Source organism: Macaca nemestrina, chromosome 20, assembly GCF_043159975.1.
Source record: "Macaca nemestrina isolate mMacNem1 chromosome 20, mMacNem.hap1, whole genome shotgun sequence".
Classification (NCBI taxonomy): Eukaryota; Metazoa; Chordata; class Mammalia; order Primates; family Cercopithecidae; genus Macaca; species Macaca nemestrina.
Window position 1 is genome coordinate 22,872,192 of NC_092144.1, and position 14,254 is coordinate 22,886,445.

The 14,254-nt window shown below is 37.8% G+C and overlaps 1 pseudogene; it reads left to right on the plus strand.

Moving 5' to 3' along the window:
• Positions 1 to 14,254, plus strand: part of LOC105494275 (tubulin beta-8 chain-like) — an 82,293-nt pseudogene that overhangs the window by 17,251 nt on the left and 50,788 nt on the right.

A 14,254-nucleotide genomic window follows, 5' to 3' on the forward strand; every position in this document is an offset into this window, starting at 1 on the left:
CCAAGACACTGGGTCCATGGAGGGGTTAGGGAGAATAAACAAAAGCAAAGGTTTTTTTGTGGCTGTAGCTATGAGGCATGTCTCTGCTGAAGCATCTGCTCAACAAGTCTTAATTCCTCTTCGACCTCTTTAGTTAATTGCTGTGGGGGAATTTAAGGAAGAATTTCCTTGCAAGGTTTGGTAAAGATGTGTAAGTTGATACATCGCAATACCTAGCATCAGGTGTAGCCAATTAATATCTCCTAATAATTGTTGAAAATCTTTTAATGTCTGTAATCTGTCTTTATGGAGAACTACTTTCTGAGGCCATACACTCCTCTCCGTAACAACGTTCCTAAATATTGGTATGGGGAAGTTGTTTGTACCTTCTCTGGAGTAATTTTGAGATCCCATTTAACAAGAGTTTGCTTTACTTTTTTGAATAATTGATGCACTATTTGATCTGTAGAAATGACCAAAAGAATATCATCCATAAAATAAAGTGATAGACACAATGGGAAACATATTTCAAGGCTAAACCTTGCTGAAAGGCACCCATCGGTTTAATTTGTGCATTAATAGTTCTCAAATCATGCAGCAATCACCATCTCCCAGACTTTTTTGGAATAACAAATACCAGTGAATTCCAGGGACTGACTTTTCTATATCTCCTGCATTCAATTGTTCTTTAACCAACAGATGAAGTTGATCTAACTTCTCCTGTGTTAGGAGTCATTGGTCCACTCACACAGGTTTGAAACTAAGTCATTCTAATGGTAAAGCAGTGGGCAGAGGAGACATATCAATGATCCCGTCAGAAATCCTGACATCCTGGCCCTTTTCTATATGTTTTTCCAGTTACTGATATCGGGTTAGGGTTTCCTTGTAGAAATTTCCCTAAACCTTTCCCACTCTGGTATCCCATGTCCTTCAACATTTTAAATCCTGGGTTTTCAAAATTGTTATTTGTAAGTCTCATATCCCATGCTGTAAGTAAGTCTCACCCCATAAATTGATAGCTATATTTGCAACATAAGGCTGAAAAGTACATGATTGTCCATCTGGACCAAGACAAGACAACATCTCAGCACTCTGTTGAACACTTTTAACTGCTCCTACTCCCACTAGGGATGTAGAGGTTAGTCTGAGAGGACATACTGGGGGCCAGCCCTTACTGGATATTACTAACACATCAGCTCCTGTGTCCATAAGCCCATAAAATTTCTTTTCTTTAATTTGTACTACACAGGTGGGTCTGTTAGAGGCTATAGGTTGTGATAAATAGATTTCTTGTGTAGTTGTGCTCCTAAACCCTTTATTTCCTTGTTTCTCCTTTTGTGGAGAATGGTGTAGTTTTCAGGGAATAAGTAACAATTGTGCTATATATTCTCCCAGTTCAAAACCCCAAAGATCTTGTGATATTAAAACTACTTGAATTTCTCCTTCAAAATCAAGTCAACTACTCCTGGGACTACAGTAATGCCTTGGAAGTTAAGACAGATTTTACCTAAAACTAGTCCCATTTATCTTGCTGGCAAAGGTCCCCAAATACCAGTGGGAATCTTGGTGAGTTTGTCTCCTCCCACTAACATTACACATTCTCTGACTGGGAGATCTAATCCTGAGCTTCCAGGTGTTCCTGGGGAGAGGGAATTAATGTGCCTCTGGGAACCCATCCCTGAGACGAGGTTGTGGTCTGAACTGGGAATGTCTTCATTGTTTGAGGGGCCTGGACCCAGGCCCCCTTCTCATTTCCCTACAGGGAGTTGCCATTCTGATGAAATTTTTAGCGGCATTGATTAGTCCAGTGATTTCCTTTGTTACAGCGGGGACAGAGTCCTGGTGGTTTTTTTCCACTGGGTTGGGGATTACTGCACTGTAAGGTCCTTTCTGTCCTGAGATCTGGCGGCATTCCTTTTTAAAATGTCCAGTTTTTCTGTAATTATAACATTTTCTCACTTAAGGGCCTAATCCTTGGCTCCTTTTAGATTTGTCAGCTACTAAATTAGCCATTGCTTATGCTAATATTGCAGAGTGATGAAGCTCAGTTTCTACATCCTGACAAGCTCTGAGAAAATTTCCCAAGTTTTTTTGTACACCTCATAGGTGCTAGGGCACATTTGCAATCCGTGTTTGCATTCCCTAAAGCTAAAGTTAAGGTTCACATTTCTGTGGCAGTGGTATGAGGAATTTGATGCTTCACTGTCTCTTGTAATCTTGCAAGAAAATGTGCATAGGGCTCCTGCAACCCTTGCATGACATGTAAAAAGGATTTTGCTAGGACTCCCTCTTCAGGAATTGAGTCCCAGGTGCATTTAGTGGCCTGTGTACACTGCTGATAAGCAGCATCTGGGAGTGCCATTTGACTTTCCGGGTCTGAATAAGGACCATTACCCAATAGCATGTCTTCTGTAATGTCTCATGTCCAGCAACACAATTCTGTCTAGCCTGGTCTGCATACAGTTCTTGGCAATTTAAATTCCATGTCAGATATGCACTAGCAGACAAGCAAGTTCTAGCCAAGTGTTTTACATCAAAGGGTAGAAGGCACATAGCACCAAATGCAGATTCTAGCAATCTTAAAGTGAATGGGCTCTGTACCCCATTATTAACTACACTAATTTTTAATTCCTTCAAGAACTTAAACTCTAGTGGGGTGTGTTCATGAATAAACTAATATGTATTATTTGTATCAGGCATTACAGAAATGGAAAAAGCACAAGGTTCTAAGGGCTCTCCAGCTATGGCAGAAGAGCGTAAAATTATTTGTATTGGTGTCTCTATTTCTTCTAATGAAGGAGGCGGTACAGATGTTTCTGCAACTGGAGAGGCAGTATTGACCAATTTTTAATCCTCACTCTCCTGTTTTTTATTTTCAATTAAAGCTATGGGTGGGACAACAGATAATTGCAGATTTTTAGACATAGCCTGCTGTCCAGCAGAGTAATAAGGCAGAAGTTCCATACAAACTAGAATCTAAGTGGAGAAAACAGAAGAATCAACTTTAAGACCTTTTTGATGAGGCTGTTTTAACCCTCCTCCTACTCTATCTCAACTTTCCACATCAAGAGTGCCTGCCTGTGGAAACCATAGGTTATGCGTAATAATCTTTTGTGGCTTCTGCAGGGGGTTAGTATCTGAGAACTAACCTAAGCACCAGACTGTTTCAACAAAACTTTAAGCAACTGCACATAATGTTTTTCTTCAACAGACAAATTCTGCCCCATGTTACCCTGATTCAGAAAACTTCCCATTCCCAGTACTTCTTTAGAGTACTAACGTTATATCAGTCCCAGTACCTCTTTAGGGCACTGATCAGTACCACTTTAGGGAACTGACCTTATATCCGCTGCCGGCAGACTCATCCGGTCCCCGTTCATCTTCTCAATTTCAGTTGCTCTGCTCCAGCAGACCTTCTTTGTTCATGTCCTTGAAGTCCCTGTGTTAGGACACCATTTGCTGATGTCCTCGAAGTCCCTGTTCTGGGGCGCCAGTTTGCCATGGGCCTTATCCTTGTTGGACTGAACAAAGGATGACAAATGTGAGAATAAAGATAAAGACAAAAGAGAATATTTGGAAGAAGGGGTTAGGGGGCTCCTTGCTTCTAGTGAACAAGGACCTTGAGTTTTCTCAGCCCCTCCATATTTTTTAGGTAAAAGAGATAGTGAGAAGTGGGGGTGATTGTCGGTTGGCAGTTTGATTCACAGCAGGCTTGCACGACTGCATTCTTTGAACAATAGGCTCTAGATGTTCCAGTAGATAATTTCAAGGAGCACAGCGCCAGGGAGTGATTGCCTTCAGCAAATCTTCTTGCAGCTGGAGCAGATATCAGTTGGCCCACACCCTGTATTCATGATAAACGGTTTGTTGTTTGATCATATGGCCTCCAGTGGAATGTTGAGTTGATCACAATCCCTTTCCCAGCTCTCTACACACATAGACCAATGAAACAGAATAGAAAACCCAGAAATAAGACCACACACCTACAACTATCTGATTTTTTACAAACCTGACAAAAACAAGCAGTAGGAAGAGGACTCCTTATTCAATAAATGGTGCTGGGATAACTGGCTAACCATATGCAGGAAATTGAAATTGACCCCTTTCCTCCATCATCCTCAGCAAACTAACACAGGAACAGAAAACCAAACACCACTTGTTCTCACTTGTAAGTTGAACAATGATACCACATGGACACATGGAGGGGAACAACATATACCAGGGCTAGTCAGGGGGTGGGGGCGAGGAGACAGAGAGCATAAGGACAAATAGCTAATGCATGAGGGATTTAAAACCTAGACGATGGATTGATAGGTGCTGCAAACCACCATGGCACACATATACCTATGTAACAAACCTGTCAACTCTGCACTTGTATCCCAGAACTTAAAGTAAAATTAAAAAAAAAAAAACTGAACTCCTTCCTTACACCATATACAATAATCAACTCAAGATGGTTTAAAGACTTAAATGTAAAACCCAAAAGTATAAAAACTTTTGAAGGCAACCTAGGCGATACAATTCAGGACACAGGCATGGAAAAATATTTTATGATGGAGATGCCAAAATCAGTTGGAACAATGGAAATATTGACAAATGGGATCTAATTAAATTAAAGAGCTTCTGCCCAGAAAAAACAAAAACAAAAACAAAAAACAACTGTTAATAGAGTAAGCAGACAACATACAGAATGGGAGAAAATGTTTGCAAACTACACATCTGACAAAGATTTAATTTCCAGCATCTATAAGGAACTTAAATTTACAAGAAAAAAGCAAACAACCCTATCAAAAGGTGGGCAAAGGACAGGAAGTGACACTTCTCAAAAGAAGTCATACATGCAGTTAACAAAGCATATGAAATAACTTCAACATCACTGATCATTAGAGAAATGCAAATCCACACCACAATGAGATACCGTTTTGTACCAGTCAAAATGGCCATTATTAAAAAGTAAAAAAAAAAAAAAAGAGAGATATTGGCAAAGTTGTGCAGGAAAAAGAACGTTTTCACCCTGTTGGTGAGAGTGTAAATGAGTTCAACCATTGTGGAAGACAGTGTGATGATTCCTCAAAGACCTAAATATAGAAATGCCATTCAACCCAGCAGTCTCATTACTGAGTATATGCCCAAAGGAATATGTCATTCTATTATAAAGACATATGCACAGACACGTTCATTGCAGACCTATTCACAATAGCAAATACATTAAATCAACCCACTTGTTCACCAATCACAGACTGGATAAAAAAATGTAGTACATATACACCATGGAATACTATGCAGCCATAAAAGAAAACAAGATCATATCCTTTGTAAAGACATGGAAGAAGCTGGCGGTCATTATCTTTAGCAAACTAACACAGATACAGAAAACCAAATATGACATGTTCTCACTTTTAAGTGCGTGCTAGATGATGAGAACACCCAGACACATAGAGGCGAACAACATGCACTAAGACATATCATGAGGTGGAGAGTGGGAGGAGGGAAAGAAGAAAATAACTAATGGATAGTAGGCTTCATACCTGGGTGATAAAACAATCTGTACAACCAACCTTTATGACACACATTTACCTATGTAACAAACCTGCACATCCTGCACTTGTACCCCTGAACTTAAAACTTAGAAAAAGAAAAAAATTTCTAGGAAAAATTATTGAGTTGGTGCACAGTCCAGAGTCAGTATGGACTGTCCAGCTCTAAGATTCTTATTTATGAGAAAGAGAGCATTCTCTTTCTTGTCTGTACTACCATTATATTGGGCATCCTTTTACTTGTAGGCAAATGTAATCAAAGGGCTAGCTTTGTCATGGAATTCCTTGAAATCTTCGATAAGACATGTCTCTTTCCTAAGACATTTTTCTATCTGCATAGTAGTGGAGGTAGGAGTGGGGAAGATTTAATTTTGAAGTTCTAGTGCCTTCGTATGGCCCACACCCATAGTTCCTTGTATAGTTAATAGCATCTCACATTCTCTTTGTGGGACCACTCCACCACAAAGGGTCCATCAGTCAGCGTGTTAAATGAGGATGTCACCACTTGCTAGATGCAGAGGACAGAGGATATATTGGGTATGGTCCATGGGGAGCTGTTGGGGGTTAGAGGTGGGGCTCACATGCACACATTGTTTGTGGGTCTTGAAGAATCCTGTGTGTATGAGCTTTCTTGGACAGAAAGTTCAGCTGCTCAGTGCATAACCCATCTATTTCTGCCCAAGTGAGGAAGATCTGGCCACACCCTGATCAAAGCCCTGCTACACCCACCCTAGTTGGTAGGGAGCTTGCATCATGTGCATGCTGAGCTGTGGCTTAAGCACTTTGACATCTAACGTCTCACTGGATAACTGGGAAACTGAGGTCTTTGCTTTGGTAATGAGAGTCCCTGAGATCTTGGGAAATTCTGCCAATTTTCTCATATAGAGCCAACTCATGTCTGCACCATTAAATTTTCATAGGTTTGTGTGCACGCATAGACACACACACACACACACACACACACACACACACACACACACACACATAGACTTTTCAGGTTAAAGGTAGGAAGTAGAGTTAACACTGATGGAGTGACAAGAAGAAAGAAGACAGAGGATGGGACAGCTCTGCCATGGGGTAGGGCGCCCAGTCTCTTGGTAACATGTCCAGGACTTAAAACATGGGGAGGAAAAAAGATAACAGGCTGATGACTTGGGAACCTCAAGGTTCCCATGGATCTGCCTGGGCTGTGGCCATCCCCAGGAAAGCCTTCAGAGGACAAAAACTTGGTTTCTGCATTCACTGCTCTGCATAATTAAAATTGGGAGGAATTCCCCTACACTCAGTATGGAAGGGAATACAGTAATGAAAACCTCAAATTTTTCTCTACGAATTGAAGTAATTGACTTTGGTGGCCCTTAAATTTCAAAGGCTTAAAAAAGTGAGTTGACCTTGCTGTCTAATCAATTACTTGTTGTACTCTCAGATCCTTGGAAACTACTGTATATCCTCTGGAGATCTTTTAGAGCAGAAATTGGCCTGGGGATTTGTGGGACTGAGCACTCAGGTTAGTGTAGAATGTGGCAGAGCATCAGATCACTGCTCTGAAGGCCATCCCTTTCATAGCTTCAGGCTTCTTTTTTGGAAGTGGAACCAGAGTCATTTTCCAGGCTAGGATGGTGAAATCTTTTGAGTTAACTGTATACTTCAGAACAGTGGAGGGAAACAAGGAAGCACAGGAGGCTTCTGAGGTCTCTTACATTGCTCTGGAGCCTGTAGGCCTCACTCATTTGCCCTCCTCTTTCATAGTTTAATTTTCTGTTTGTTAAATTTTTCTAAATTTGGATTTTTAATTTTTTTAGTCTGCTGAAAGTTTGTCAATTTTTAACTTTTCAAAAGGAAATTTCTTTTCACTGATCTTTTGTATTTTTTGTTGCAATATTATTTTTTTCTGCTCTAATCTTTATGATTTTTTTCTTCTAATAACTGTGGGTTTGGTTTGCTCTTGCTTTTCTAGTTCTTTAAGATACATTACTAGGTTATTTATTTGAAAATTTTCTCTTTTTTGGGATGGGGGCACTTATACCTGTAAACTTTCCTATTAGTAGTGTTTTTATGTATCCTATAGATTTTGATATGTAGTGTTTTTATTATCATTTGTTTAAAAAATTTTTTAATTTTCTTAATTTCTCCATTGACCCACTGATCATTCACTAGCATATTGTTTATTTTTTGTATATTTGTATAGTTTTTATAGTTTCTCTTTTTGTTAATTTATAATTTTATTCCATTACGGACAAATAAGATGTTTGATATTATTTCAAGTTTTTGAATGTTTTAAGAATTGTTTTGTGACCTAACATATGCTTGAAAATAATATGCTAAAGAAAAGAATGTGTATTCTTCAACCACTAGATAAATGTTCTGCAAATATCTATTACATACATTTGGTCTATAGTACAGATTAAGTCTAATGTTTCTTTGTTGCTATTCTGTCTGGAATATCTATTCAATGTTGAAAGTGGGGTGTTGGAGTCTCCAGCTATTATTGTGTTGGAGTCTATCTCTCTCTTTGGCTCTAGTAATATTTGCTTTATATATTTCAGTGCTCAAGAGTTAAGTGCATTTATATTTAAAATTGTTATATCTTCTTGTTAAATTTACCCTTTTATCACTATATAGTAACTTCTTTGTCTTATAATTTTTGTCTTAAAATCTATTTTTTGATGTAAGTATAGTTACTTCTGCATTTTTTTGTTTCCATTGACATTCAATATCTTTTTCCATTTCTAAAATTTTCAGTCTATGTCTTTGTAGATGAGGTGAATTTCTTATAGGCAAAAGATCAATATGTCTTGTTTTTATATGCATTCATCCACTCTGTCTTGATTGGAGAGTTTAGTCTATATACATTCAATGTTATTGTTAATAAGCAAGAACTTACTTCTGCCTTTTTTTTTTGATTTATGCTTGCTTTGTGGCCTTTCTTTTTATCTTACTTTGCTTTTTGTCTTCCTTTTAGTGAAGGTAATTTTCTCTGATGATATAATTTAGTTGTGTGCTTTTCATTTTTAGTGTATTCCTTGTTTGTCTTTTTGGTTTGAGGTTATCATGAGGCTTGCAAATGATAACTTATAGCCTCTTATTTTAATCTAATAACAACTTAACACTGTTTGAATAGAAAAAGAAACAAAAATAATAGTAATAAAAACTGTATGCTTTAACTCTTCCCCTGACTTTGTTTCTATTTATGTGTAATTTTACTGTCTATGTCTTGAAAAGCTGTAGTTGCTATTTTTGACTGGTTTATTTTTTAGCCTTTCTACTTTGCATAAGATTAGTTCATACACCACAGTCACAGTGTTATAATATCATTTGATTTTCTCTGTACTTACTATCACCAGGAATTATATTTATATGGTTTAAATAATTCCTCCATTGGCAGGTGTAAGCTGAGTTTGGTTTGGTTTTTCTTTCTAACAAGAAAGCACTGAGTTCAATGCCTCACAATTGCTGTATTCTCCCTTTCTGCATCATGCCACCATTGTTGGGAGATGGGGGAGAAATGATGTAAAAGATTCAAGACTGTCTTTCCTACCTGTTCAGTGCTTCTTTTAGTGATATGAAGTTAAAACCAGGTACTATGAGTACTCACCTTATTTTTGGTTCTTACAACAGTTCTTTTGAAATGTAGGTTGTTGTTAAATTGGCGTCCTTGCAGGGGGGAATGGTTGGTGAAGTCTTCTATTCTGCCATCTGGCTGTACCTATGAGCCATCTATGACATTTTAAATTAATTAATTTAAAGCTACATAACCACATAAGTTTTCCTTTGTCTCTAAATTATTAGAGGCTCCATTTTAAAATAAATTTTTGGCCTCTAAATTTCTTTATTATAACATTTAGTAAATAGAAAATTATGGAAAAACTCTGCAAAATGTTTAGTCTGTAACTGTCATTGGTACCATATAATAAATTCTATGAGGGCAGGGACTCAGTCTGTGACTCAGGTTCTCTGATATGTGACTGCTCTTTGTGGTAATTAAACCTCTGCATGAAATAATTAATAAATGTCTGCACATTAAAAAATAATTCCACATAAAGTGTAGATCTATCTGATCATATTAGGAAATTGTGTATTCTTTCCAAGGCAGGAAGAGGTTTACCTGGATATCCTCAGGTCATGGCTTATGAGAACAATGGGCCTGACTATAGAGAAAACAAGCAGTGATCAATTTAGAGTTGTTCATCAGTCAACAATTTGGATTATTAAAAAAATCGGACATATATACTGAAAAGATGTAGGAGAGAGTGTAAAATCATGCAAAGGTGCTCCTTAGGACAAAGATGCTTTGGGTGATTCTGGACTCAGGTGAGAATTTAGGAGTGGTTTTGGACCTATGAAAGTGTTGGACCCTGCCCCCTTGTGTTGAACAGAATAAAAGTCATGGAGCTGCTGGCCCACATTATAAGTCCCAAACACAAAACACTAAAAAATGATAAAAACACAACATGTGATAAATGTGGAATTCTGTTATTAACAACTCCAGAACAATGTTTAAAAGAATTTCTGTGTTGCTTATGGTGTTCCACTTGCCAGTAACATACATAGGAAAAATGACATTTTCAAGCATATTCAGAATTCAGCACATAATTTGGATATTAGATAGCACATATATTTGGAAGCATGTATTTATGTTTTGCTCACCTGAGATTTTTGGGACTAATGGTGATGGCCTGAGAGATACTCAAGAGACAGCTGGTGCCAATGCACATGCTCTGGCCACTCTGTGAAGACAGAAAACAACTTTCTCTCTAATATTACTGAAAAAATACTTCAACTCCAAACCAGTCATTGTCTGAAGGACTTTTTTAGAGAGTACCAAGGAGATGGCCATAGTCAGGTGCTTGAGAATCAAATCTGTGGATCATAATGTGCATCTGGTAAATAAAGAAAACTCTGATGTCAAGGAAGAAAAAAATTCCAGCTATTTAACTATGGTCTGAGATAAGATCATTCCTACTGCTGTATTATTGGAGAAAATTTGATGTTTTCAGTAACTGATAATTTCATTCTGAGTGAGGAGATCTTTCATGGACACATGAGGTCTGTTTTACAGGGGAAACAAAAACATTCTATCATGTACTTGCCATTGTTTCCAACAATGTTCAGAAATATTTTATTGAACCTCTTTTTTATAATAGTTTTGTTCTAAAAAGAAAAACATATATATTCTCGATATACTACAGTACTACTCTAGAATACTGTAGTACTACTCTAGAATACTGTAGAATTCTCACTCTACTATAGTACTACTTTAGAATACTATAACATATGTTTTTATAATAAAGCTACAATGTGCTTTATTGTTCCCTTTTACAGGTGAAAAAATATTAAATTAAAGAAGGCTGAATGACATTTCTAAAGTCACCTCATTGTAAAAAGAAAGTTTGAGGAGTAGACAACGTGCTTATCCACTATGTTTCTCAATCTTTCAGACACAGATACACTTTAATATGTCACACATTTTTTATTTTTAATTTTGTATATCTTGTCAGTTACAAAATATTATTGTACTTTAAAAAAAGCTTTGATTGTGGCAGTTTCTCATTTAAATCTAATTAAGTTAAATCTAACCATTAATAATAGGAAAAATTGGTATTTTTAATGAATAAAAGCATCAAAGAAAGTTATTTCAATGTTAGAATTATTAAATATATTAAAACATAAAATCATTTTGGAGCAGGAAACTGGAGGCAGAAACAATTATTTAATTAACTAATTTAAATAGATGAGTATTAAGCCTGGCAATGGCTTTAGAATTTTTTGTTTTGTTTGTTTTGAGATGGAGTCTCATTCTGTTGCCCAGACTGGAGTGCAGTGATGCGATTTGGGCTCACCACAGCCTCTGTCTCCTGGGTTCAAGTGATTCTCCTGCCTCAGCCTCCCAAGTAGCTGGTACTACAAAGATGTGCCACCATGCCTGACTAATTTTTGTATTTTCAGTAAAGACCTCACTTCACTGTGTTGGCCAGGTTGGTGCTTTAGAATATTTTTAAACCCAGAGAAAATGTCACAAGCTATTCAATTTTGAAAACTACTGAAGTCCATTATTTTTTTCTAATGTGAAAACCTAAGGTCAGCAAGTTACCTTTCCTTGAATTCTCTTTTCCCGATTTCATGAATCAAATAGTCTTAACATAATGGACAAAGACCAGATATTTTCTATCACCATCCAATTATGACCATTCTTAAGTACATAATATGCCCTAATAGGTAAAATAACACCAAAAAACCCTATATTTAATATTTTTGAAAAGAATAAGATAATTCAATCAGCTACATCCTATGCACTTTATATGCAAGAAGGTATTGTAGAAATACATCTACTAACCTTGGAGTCATTCCTGACTCTTTTAGAGAAAATAAGAGTTAGTGGATTTACTGTTAAATTGTATTAAAGAACTTTTTGTAAAACATATTTCATGGCTTTATACATCACAAAGCAACAATAATGACCACTGAAAATTACATTTTATTAAATTAGGATCAGTTAAGGACTGGCTTATGTTTTTGACATTATATTCTCTCCACAATTTCAGCCTATGAGTTATAAATTTTTTCACACCTCATGCGTAGCTTTGGCAGTGGTCAGTTTCTGAAACAAAAGAGTTACTTTTCCAGACAAGGCGCCACCTACAACAAATGTAATTTAAAGATGGAATTGGCTTATATTTGTAATTGCAGAATTTTATGGATTCTACTTTGAGGCTTGAACAGCACTGATTTGCTTGGCTTACCTTCAAATGTATTATGAAGTCAAACTTAGCAGGTTTTCTGGTATCAATATTCTTTGTCTAAGATTCCCCAAATCTTCCTGGATATTAATGCACCATTATGTGTGCAGTTTCCTTAATTTTGGTTCAAAGAAAGCAGATGGTACCTGCAGATGTGTCCCCTAAACAATCATTACAGCTCAACCCCACTGATCCCACAGAGCCCTCTCCTTGTCCTTGATCCAGGTCTGGAGTGAAGCTCTGTCCAAGACAATATTCTATTTATCTTTTCACAAGTGCCATTTCATGAAATGACAATTAGATGAAGATGGGAGAAGACTAGGGTAAGGTTCTGGGTGAGTGAAAGCCAGTGTGTCAGGTAGGAGCCTGCAGAGTCAGTTTGGTGAGTGTTAAATCCAGCACTGCAGTAAGAAGACAGAGCAATCAACCAAGAATGACTGGGTTGATAGTGCCATTCTTCACATCTCTTTCTTTTCTCTCTTTCTCCATACTTATTTCTTAGGTAAGATCAGCTCTCAGAAATCACTTCACAGGGTAAAATATGACATTCAGAACTTCAAATATACCTCTTCATTTGGTGCCACAAACCTGTAATTAGGAAGAAACTCACATGTTGAAAAAAGGTTCTATGCTGACCAGTAGAAGAGAAAAAAATTCAGACTAAAAACTCTTACATGAAGTCTGGGTGCTGTGGCTGATGTCTGTAATTCCAGCACTTTGGGAGGGAGACTAGGATGGATCTTTGAGCTCAGGAGTTTGAGACCAGGCTGGGGAACATGGTGAGAACCTATCTCTACAAAAATACAAAAATTAGCTGGGCGCAGTGGCTTTTTCCTGTAGTCCCAGCTACTTGGGAGGCTGAGGCAGGAGAATTGCCTGAGCCCCAGAGGCAGGGGTTGCAGTGTGCCGAGATTGCAGTATTGGACTCCAGCCTGGGTGACAGAGTGAGACCTTGTCTTAAAACACACACACACACACACACACACACACAAATCTTACATGGAGACAAACAAGTGAGCTATTTCTACTCTTTTCCCCAAATTACTCCCTAATCCTAGAGAAGCCCACACATTAGGTAACAGCCAGGGGTATGTAGCTGGACTCATCCTTCCCTTCAAATCACAAACCCCTCAATTTCTTCTAGGCCCTGCTGAGCACAGGGTCACAAGGGGAGAATGAACACAGCTTTTCATTTCTTCTGGTCCTGCGCTTCCCAGTCTTCCTCCCATTTCTGAGCCCTAACCCCAAAACTATTCTTCTCTGCTCCATCCGGCATGCTGAATTTGACCTTTTGTTTTATTTTTGTCACAGTTGAGCCTAAGTGTGACAAACAGGGAGAGAAAGAGAGAGAAAGTGAGAAAGTGAGAGTAAAAGGAGAAGATTTTAACTGTAATAGTAATGATCTTTGACCTTTCTTCACCCACACTTATTTATTTATTGGTCTTTAATATTGTCTGCTATTTTTTTTGTTATATATTTACTGTTGATGTTTAAATTTATTTTGAGACAGATGTTAGTCGCAAGCATTGGACTTAGCCAACAGCTTGCCATGTCTAAAGTTGACCAGATGGCTCTCACCAGCTGTAGTACCATACAGATCCAGCAGAGGAATGCAATTGTGATTCACTGTGGCCTCCATCTCTCAGGTCTCACCCCCGCCCCCTTGGTGGTCTACCCATCTTGGCCTCCCAAGTAGTACCTGGGAGTACTTGGACTTTCTTCTTCTGTTTGTTCTCTAACCCCGCTTTCAGAGTGTTTCCACAGTACTTAGAGTAACTTGCTGTTGTTTTTCTTCTTTGTTCTTTTCTATTTTCCTATGCTCCTTCCTGCACATTGAAGTTTTAGATTTTATTTTTTGTCACATTCCAGCCTCTGTGTGACAAATCAAGAGAAAGAGAGAGAAGAGAGAGAGGGAGAGAGAGAGACAGAGAGAGACAGAGAGAGACAGAGGGGAAAGGAGAAGATCTTAACTGTGATATTAATTATCTTTTACCATTGTTT